The sequence below is a fragment of the Carcharodon carcharias genome, chromosome 14, assembly GCF_017639515.1.
Source record: "Carcharodon carcharias isolate sCarCar2 chromosome 14, sCarCar2.pri, whole genome shotgun sequence".
Classification (NCBI taxonomy): Eukaryota; Metazoa; Chordata; class Chondrichthyes; order Lamniformes; family Lamnidae; genus Carcharodon; species Carcharodon carcharias.
Window position 1 is genome coordinate 8,039,141 of NC_054480.1, and position 10,225 is coordinate 8,049,365.

A 10,225-nucleotide genomic window follows, 5' to 3' on the forward strand; every position below is an offset into this window, starting at 1 on the left:
TATTGGAGACAGTGAGCGCACTGGGTATCGGAGACAGTGAGAGCTCTGGGTATTGGAGACAGTGAGAGCTCCGGGTATCGGAGTCATTGAGAGCTCCAGGTAGCGGAGAGAGTGAGGATTCTGGGTGCTGGAGACAGTGGGGGCTCCAGATATTGAATGAGCGCACTGGGTACTGTAGACAGTGAGGACTCTGGGTATCAGAGACATTGAGAGCTCTGGGTATTGGAGACAGTGAGGGTCTGGGCATCAGAGACAGTGAGGGCTCCAGATATCAGAGACAGCAAGAGATCTCGGAATCGGACACAGTGAGGACATTGGGTATCGGCGACAATGAGGGCTCTGAGTATTGTAGACAATGAGGACTCCAGGTATCGGAGACAGTGAGGACTCCGGGTAACAGACACTCAGGGCTCTGCGTATCGGAGACAGTGAGAGCACTGGGTATTGGAGACAGTGTGGGCTCACGGTATCGGAGACAGTGAGAGAACTGGGTATTCGAGACAGTGAGAGCACTGGTGATTGGAAACAGTGAGAGCACTGGGTATTGGAGACAGTGAGAGCATTCGGTATTGGAGACAGTGAGGGCTCAGCGTATCGGAGACAGTGAGGGCTCTGGGTATTGGAGACAGTGAGAGTTCCTGGTATTGGAGACAGTGGGAGCTCCGGGTACTAAGTGAGGGCTCCGGGTATCAGAGACAGTGAGAGCTCTGGGATTTGGAGCCAGTGAGAGCTCCGGGTATCGGAGACAGTGAGGGATCTGGGCATTGGAGACAGTGAGGTGTCCAGTTATTGGAGGCAATGAGGGCTCTAGGTATCGGAGGGAGTGAGGATGCTGCGTATTGGAGACAGTGAGGGCTCTGGGTATTGATTCAGTGAGACCTTTGGGCATCAGAGACAGTGAGGGGTCTGGGTATTGGAGACAGCGAGGGCTCTCGGTAACAGAGTCAGTGAGGGCTCTGCCTATCGGGGGCAGTGAATACTCTGGGTATCGGAGAGAGTGAGGATTCTGGTTGCTGGAAACAGTGAGGGCACCAGATATCAAGTGAGGGCTCTGGGTATCGGAGAGTGTGAGGGATCTGGGTTTTGGAGACAGTGGCAGCTCTGGGTATTGGAGGCAGTGAAGAATCAGTTTGTGGTGACAGTGTGGGCTCTGGATATTGTAGATAGTGAGGTCTCTGGGTATCAGAGACAGTGAGGGCTCTGGGTGTTGGAGACAGTGTGGGCTCTGGATATTGGAGGCAGTGAAGGTTCAGGTTATTGGAGACAATGTGGGCTCTGGATATTGTAGATAGTGAGAGCTCTGGGTATTGGAGACTGTGAGGGCCCCAGGCATTGAGTGATGTCCCCGGGTTTGGAGACAGTGAGGCCTCTGGGCATGATAGACAGGGAAGGCTCCGTGTATCGGAGACAGTGAGCACATTGGTTATCAGAGACAGTGAGAGCTCTGGGCATCTGAGACAGTGAGGGCTCTGGGCTTGAGAGACAGTGAGAGCTCCAGTTATTGAAGACAGTGAGAGCATTGGGTATCAGAGACAGTGAGAGCTCTGGGTATCAGAGACAGTGAGGGCTCCGGGTATTGGTGACAGTGAGGGATATGGGTATCTGGGACAGTGCGGGTTCCAGGTATCGGAGATGTTGTGGGTTCCGGTATCGGAGGCAGAGAGAGCACTGGGTATCGGAGACAGTGAGAGCACTGGGTATCGGAGACAGTGAGAGCACAGGGTATTGGAGACTTTGACTGCTCTGGTTATTGGAGACAGTGAGGGATCTTGGCATCGGAGACAGTGGGGGTTCTGGGAATTGGAGACAGTGTGAGCTCCGGGTATCGGAGACAGTGAGGAGTCTGGGTATTAGCGACAGTGAGGGATATGGGTATCGGAGACAGTGAGGGATATGTGTATCTGGGTCAGTGCGGGTTCCAGGTATCGGAGATGTTGTGGGCTCCGGTATTGGAGTCAGAGAGAGCACTGGGTATCGGAGACAGTGATAGCGCTGGGTATTGGAGACAGTGATGGATCTGGGCATCGGAGACAGTGAGGGCTCCACTCATTGGAGGCATTGAGGGCTCTACGTATCGGGGAGAGTGAGGACGCTGGGTACTGGAGACAGTGAGGTCTCTGGGTATCGGAGACAGTGAGAATGCTGGGTAACAGAGAAACTCAGGGCTCTGCGTATCGGAGAGAGTGAAGACACCGCGTATCAGAGACAGAGACCACTGTATTGGAGACAGTGAGAGCTCCCGGTAGCGGAGACAGTGAGAGCTCTGGGCGTCAGAGACAGTGAGGGCTCTGGGTATCGGAGACGTTGAGTGCTCTGGGTATCAGAGATAGTAAGGGATCTTGGTATTGGGGAAACTGATTACTCTGGGTATTGTAGATTGTGAGGACTCTGGGTGTCGGAGACAGTGAGGGCTCTGGGTATCGGAGACAGTGAAAGCTCGGGGTATTGGAGACAGTGAGGGCTCTGGGCTTGAGAGAGTGAGAGCTCCGGTTTTCGGAGACAGTGAAAGCTCCGGGTATTGGCGACAGTGAGGGATATGGGTATCTGGGACAGTGCGGGTTCCAGGTATCGGAGATGATGTGGGCTCCGGTATCAGAGGCAGAGAGAGCACTGTGTATCGGGGACAGTAAGAGCGCTGGGTATTGGAGACATTGAGTGCTCTGGATATTGGGGACAGTGAGGGATCTGGGCATTGGAGACAGTGAGGGATCTGGGCATCGGAGACAGTGAGGGCTCCATTTATTGGAGGCAGTGAGGGCTCTAGGTATCGGGGAGAGTGAGGACGCTTGGTACTGCAGACAGTGAGGGCTCTGAGTATTGTAGACAATGAGGACTCTGGGTATCGGAGACTGTGAGATCTCCAGGTATCGGAGACTGTGAGTGCTCTGGGTATCGGAGACAGTGAGAGCTCTGGGTAGCGGAGACAGTGAGAGCTCCGGGTATTGGAGAGTGTGAGGACTCTGGGTATCAGAGACAGTGAGAGTTCTGGATATTGGAGACAGTGAGGGCTCTGGGTATTGTAGATAGTGAGAGCTCCGGGTATCGGAGACAGTGAGAGTGCTGGGTTTGAGAGACAGTGAGAGAGCTGGGTATCGGAGAAATTGAGAGCTCCGGGAATTGGAGACAGTGAGGGCTCTGGGTATCGGAAACATTGAGAGCACTGGGTATCAGAGACAGTGAGGTCACTGAGTATTGGAGACAGTGAGGGCTCAGGGTATCGGAGACAGTGAGAGTTCCTGGTATTGGAGACAGTGAGAGTTCCGGGTATTGAGTGAGGGCTCCGGGTATCGGAGACAGTGAGAGTTCCTGGGATTGGAGGCAGTGAGAGTTCCGGGTATTGGAGACAGTGGGAACTCCGGGTATTGAGTGAGGGCTCCAGGTATCAGAGACAGTGAGAGTTCCAGGTATCAGAGACAGTGAGGTATCAGGTTATCAGAGACAGTGAGGGCTCCGGGTATCAGAGACAGAGAGATCTCCAGGTATCGGAGACAGTGAGATCTCCAGGTATCGGAGACAGTGAGATCTCCAGGTATCGGAGACAGTGAGATCTCCAGGTATCGGAGACAGTGAGAGCTCCGGGTATCGGAGACAGTCTGGGCTCTGGGTATGGAGACAGTGAGAGCTCTGGGTATCGGAGACAGTGAGAGCTCTGGGTACGGAGACAGTGAGAGCTCTGGGTAGCGGAGACAGTGTGAGCTCCCTGTATTGGAGACAGTGAGGGCTCTGGGTATCGGAGACAGTGAGAGCTCTGGGTACGGAGACAGTGTGAGCTCCCTGTATTGGAGACAGTGAGGGCTCTGGGTATCGGAGAGTGTTAAGACTTTGGGTATCGGAGACAGTGAGAGCTCCGAGTATCGGAGACATTGAGAGCACTGGGTATCGGAGACAGTGCGAGCTTTGTGTATCGGAGACAGTGAGGGCTCTGGGCATCAGAGACAGTGAGAGCTCTGGGTATCGGAGACAGTGAAAGCTCCGGGTATCGGAGACAGTGAGGGCTCTGGGTATTGGGGACAGTGAGGGATCTGGATATCGGAGGCGGCGATAGCTCTGGGTATTGGAGATGCTGAGGTCTCTGGGCATCGAGTGATTTCTGTGGATTTTGGAGGCAGTGAGGGCTCTGGTATCGGAAACAGTGACAGCTCTGGGTATTGGAGACTGTGAGAATACTGGGTATCGGAGACAGTGAGGACACAGGTATCGGAGGCAGTGAGCGTTCTGGGTATTGAGTCTGGGCCTTTACGGGTACATTAAGAAGATTTTTTTTAATCAAATCTAAGAATGAAACCAAATTTTCAATATAAGAGTTATGCACCAGCCCAGTGGGGAGCCACACCTTCTATCCAGGTATATAGGAAATCCAGTTCTAATCATTAATTCAAAGGTCAAAAACTCATGCACCAAGTTTCTGAGATGTGTTTCCCCACTGTCTGAGGATAATGGGATGCTATAATCTGCAATTTTGAGAACCCGCCCTTTGAAATAACAGTGATGTTCTGGAAAAATAAAATGCTGTGGATGCTGGAAATCTGAAATAAAAACAGAAAATGCTGAAAATACTCAGCAGGTCTGGCAGCATCTGCGGAGAGAAACAGGGATAATGTTTCAGGTCAATGACCTTTTATCAAAACTGGAAAAAGTAGCAGATGTAACAGGTTGAAAGCAAGTTCAGAGGCAGGGAAAGGAGGAAGAAATGAAAGGGATGGGGTTTCAGGTAGACATATTAAGAGAGTAGTTGACAATACATAGGGGATTTTGGGCTTCAATAGAGGTATCGAGTTCAAAATCAAGGACATGATGCTGAACCTGTATAAAGTTTTGTGTTAGAATTGGAGTCAATTAACCCTTTAATCCCCTATTCTCAAGTTCCAAAATGATTCAGAGTAATAATCTTTATTGGTGACAATAGTTACATTTTATGCAGTGTAAGACTCAACACATGCTAATATATGAGCAGTGGTACCAAAATGCAACAGCATTACCATTACACTCACGGTAGAAGTGCAACCTGCATGTAACCACTCCCCCTGTCAACTACGTTGTGGGGGATCCTCGGTTGAGGAGAAAGGGAGACGTGGGAAGTGCTGTTGTTGAGGATGCATCATCGGAACAGATGTGACGGAGATGGAAAAACTGGGGGAATGGAATGAGTTTGCACGCCAGCACCACTCACAAGCACAACGTCAGCTCTTCAGCTGCACCGAGCAGAACACTCCAAAGGGTTACTTTTTCCTCCAACGGCCCACAGCATGGAATCACCAACCTTACACTGCGCTTTCAGATCTTCAGGGCTTCTCCCAAAGTCCTCACTCATTGAAACTTGCCAACTGCAGCCCTATTACTGTTTGAAGCCTCTTCCTCTGCTCCTCTCCGAGGGTTCCTACCCGTGGTCCCCTTCATCCGGGTGGCTCCTTCCCTGCTTCTTGCTTGCTCTCTGGGGCCTCTCTCTGTCAGCTGTCCCTGTGTTCCCTCTCTGGCTTCCCTCTTTTGGGGCCTCTCCCCATAACCTCTCCGTCTGGGACTCTTCTCCAGTATGGCAGCCCAACCCTAGGTCACTTGATCCAGCTTTTGTGCCATTTTCCCTTTAGCACAGGCGCACTGGGCTCTTCACTTTGGCCTGAAGAACTCCAAATGTGCTGTGCGTGCACAGCCTGCTCCTGATCAGCGCATGCACGGAAACTCCTGGTGCCTGTTGGGACTCAGTGTCCAACCTCCGCCTAATGACAAGGTCAGCTGGAATTCTTAACACCTTACCCCCCTGGAGAAAGATAGCTTCCCCATAGTGAAGGCTTCTTTACAAGAAGTGCTTAACATCATAAACTTCTAACAAATAGCTTATTACACACTATACAATTAACCTTTTCACTTTCCCCACCAGGGGAGGTGATGGCGTAGTGGTATTTATTACTAGCTGGACTAGTAATCCACAGACCCAGAATAATGCTCTGAGGACCTGGGTTCGGGTCCCCAGAGCATTATTTCTATTTGAATTTGAATAAAATCTGGAATTAAAAGTCCAATGATGACCACGAAACCATTGTCGATTGTTGTAAAATCCCATCTGGTTCACTAATGCCCTTTAGGGAAGGAAATCTGCAGTCCTGGTCTGGTCTACATGTGACTCCAGACCAACAGCAATGTGATTGACTCTGAAATTGCCTAGCAAGCCACTCGGTTGTATCAAACTGCTACAAAGCCTCAAAAATGGAATGAAACCAGGCGGACCACTCAGCATTGACCTCGGCACTGGAAACGGCAATGGTGAACTCAGCCCTGTCGACCCTGCAAAGTCCTCCTTACTAACATCTGGGGGCTAGTGCCAGAATTGGGAGGGCTGTTCACAGACTAGTTAAGCAACAGCCTGACATAGTTATCCTCATGGAACCATACCTTACAGATAACGTCCCTGGGTGGTGGTGTTAGACCCAGCAGAGGTGGCTGTACAGTGGTATACAGTATAAAGACTCATGGTATCAGGTCAAACATGACCAAGGAAACCTGCTGATGACCACATACTACCCTCCCTCAGTGGATGAATCAGTGCTACTCCAAGTTGAACATCACTTAGAGGAAGTACTGAAGGTGGCAAGGGCACAGAATGTACTCTGGAGTGGCTCGTAACACCACTACTGATCAAGCTGACCGAGTCCTAAAGGACATAGCTGTGAGACTGGGTCTGCGGCAGGTGGTGAGGGAGCCAACAAGAGGGAAAAACATACTTGACCTCATCCTCACCAACCTGCCTGCTGCAGATGCATCTGTTCACCTCCTCCTCCCAAGGTCCCCAGCATCACAGATGCCAGTCTGCAGCCAATTTGATTCACTCCACGTGATAACAAGAAACAGCTGAAGGCACTGGATACTGCAAAGACTATGGGCCCTGACAATATTCAGGCAGTAGTACTGAAGACTTGAGCTCCAGAACTTGCCACGCTCCTAGCCAAGCTGTTCCAGTACAGCTACAACACTGGCATCTACCTAGCTATGTGGAAAATTGCCCAGGTATGTCCTGTACACAAAAAGCAGGACAACTCCAATCTGGCCAAATACCGCCATATCACTCTACTCTCGATCATCGGTAATGGTTGGGATCATCAACAGTGCTATCAAGTGGCACTTGCTTAGCAATAACCTGCTCAATGACGCTCAGTTTGGGTTCCACCAGGACCACTCAGCTCCTGGCCTCATTACAGCCTTGGTTCAAACATGGACAAGAGAGCTGAACTCATGAGGCGAGGTGAGAGTAATTGCTCTTGACATCAAGACTGCACTTGCCCAAGTGTGGCATCAAGGAGCCCTAGCAAAACTGGAGTCAATGGGAATCGGGGAAAAAATCTCCACTGGTTGGAGTCATACCTAGCACAAAGGAAGATAGTTGTGGTTGTTGGAGGTCAGTCATCTCAGCTCCAGGACATCGCTGCAGGAGTTCCTCAGGGTGGTGTCCTCGGACAAACCATCTTCACCTGTTTCATCAATGACCTTCCTTCCATCATAAGGTCAGAAGTGTGGATGTTCGCTAATGATTGCACAATGTTCAGCACCATTCGCAACTCCTCAGATACTGAAGGAGTCCATGTCCAAATGCAGCAAGACCTGGACAATATCCAGGTTGGGCTGACAAGTGGCAAGTAACAATTGCGCCACTCAAGTGTCAGGCACTGACCATCTCCAAAACAGGATCCAACCATCGCCTCTTGATAATCAATGGCATTGCCATTACTGAATCCCCCACCATCAACATCCTAGGGGTTACCTTTGACCAGAAACTGAACTGGATGAGCCATATAAATACTATGTTAGAGGCTAGGGATCGTGCGATGAGTAACTCACCTCCTGACTCCTCAAAGCCTGTCCACCATCAATAAGACACAAGTCAGGAGTGTGATGGAACACACCCCACCTTCCTGGATGATGGCAGCTCCCACAACACACAATCTTGACACTGTCCAGGACAAAGCAGCCTGCTTGATTGGCGCCACATCTATATTCATTCTCTCCACCACCTATGCACAGTGGCAGCAATATGTACCATCTAGAAGATGCACTGCAGGAATTCACCAAGGCTCCTTCGACAGCAGCTTCCAAACCCATGACCACTACCATCAGGAAGGATAGGGGCAGCAAATACTTGGGACCACCACCACCTGGAAGTTCTCCTCCAAATCACTCACCATCCTGACTTGGAAATATATTGTCGTTCCTTCACTGTCACTGGGTCAAAATCCTGTATCTCCCTTCCTAACAGCACTGTGGGTGTACCTACAACACATGGATATAGCGGTTCAAGAAGGCAGTTCACCACCACCTTCTTAAGGGCCACAAGGATGGGCATAAATGCTGGCCCAGCCAGTGAAGCCCACAGTTCATGAATGAATTTAAAAAAAGTATCAATAGGAGTGACCACCGCACAGTCGTTGTGGAGACGATGTCCTGTCTGAACATTGAGGATACCCTCCAGTGCGTTGTGTGGCACTACTGACTACTGCCATGCTAAATGGGATAGATTTCAAGCAGATGCAGCAACTCAAGACTGGGTATCCATGAGGTGCTATGGGCCATCAGCAGCAACAGAATTGTACTCAAACTCAATCTGTAACCTCATGGCCCAGCATATCCCCCACTCTACCATTACAACCAAGCCAGGGAATCAACCCTGGTTCAATGAAGAGTGCAGGAGGGCATGCCAGGAGCAGCACCAGGCATACCTAAAAATGAGGTGTCAACCTGGTGAAGCTCTAACACAGGACTACTTGCATGCCAAACAGCATAAGTAGCAAATGATAGACAGAGCTAAGCGAGTCCACAACCAATGAATCAGATCTAAGCTCTGAGGTCCTGCCACATCCAGTCGTGAGTGGTGGTGGACAATTAAACAACTCTCTGGAAGAGGAGGCTCCACAAATATCCCCATCCTCAATGATGGGGGAGCCCAGCACATCAGTGCAAAAGATAAGGCTGAAGAAGTGTCATACAGACTTGAAACGTTATCTTTGTTTTTCTCTCTCCACAGATGCTGAATTTTTCCAGCATTTTCTGTTTTTGTTTCAGACTTCCAGCATCCACAGTTCTTTGCTTTTATATAAGGCTGAAGCATTTGCTATAATCTTCAACCAGAAGTGCCGAGTGGATGATCCATCTCGGCCTCCTCCGGAGATCCCCAGCATCATGGATGCCAGTCATCAGCCAATTCGATTCACTCCATGTGATAACAAGAAACAGCTGAAGGCACTGGATACTGCAAAGGCTGTGGGCCCTGACAATATTCTGGCAATAGTACTGAACACTTGTGCTCCAGAACTTGCTGTGCCCTCAGACAAACTCTTCCAGTACAGCTACAATAGTGGCATCTACCCGGCTATGTGAAAACTGTCCAGGTATGTCATTTACACAAAAAGCAGGACAAATCCAACCCGGCCAATTACCGCCCCATCAGTCCACTCTCAATCATCAGTAAAGTAATGGAAGGGATCATCAACAGTGCTATCAAGCGGCACTTGTTTAGCAATAACCTGCTCACTGATGCCCAGTTTGGGTTCTGCCAGGGCCACTCAGTTCCTGACCTCATTACAGCCTTGGTTCAAACGTGAACAAAAGAGCAGGAATTCCTCAGGGTAGTGTCCTCGGCCCTACCACCTTCAGCTGCTTTATCAATGGCCTTCCTTCCATTATAAGGTCAGAAGTGGGGATGTTCACTGATGATTGCACAATATTCAGCACCATTCGCAACTCCTCAGATACTGATGCAGCCCGTGTCCAAATGCAGCAAGACCTGGACAATATCCAGGCTTGAGCTGGCAAGTAGCAACATTCGCACCACACATGTGCCAGGAAATGACCAACTCCAACATGAGAGAATCTAACCATTGCCCCTTGATGTTCAATGGCATTACCATCACTGACTGAAACCCTCACTATCAACATCCTGGAGGTTACCATTGACAATGAACTGAACTGGACTAGCCAGAGACTAGGAATCGTGTGGTGAGTAACTCACCTCTTGACTCCCCAAAGCCTGTCCACCATCCACAAGGCACAAGTCAGGAGTGTGATAGGATACTCTCCACTTGCCTGGATGAGTGCATCTCCCACAACACTCAAGAAGCTTGATACCGTCCAGGACAGAGCAGCCCACTTGATTGGTATCCTATCCGCAAACATTCACTCCCTCTACCACCGATGCACACTAGAACCCGTGTGTACCATCTACAAGATGCACTGCAGGAATTCA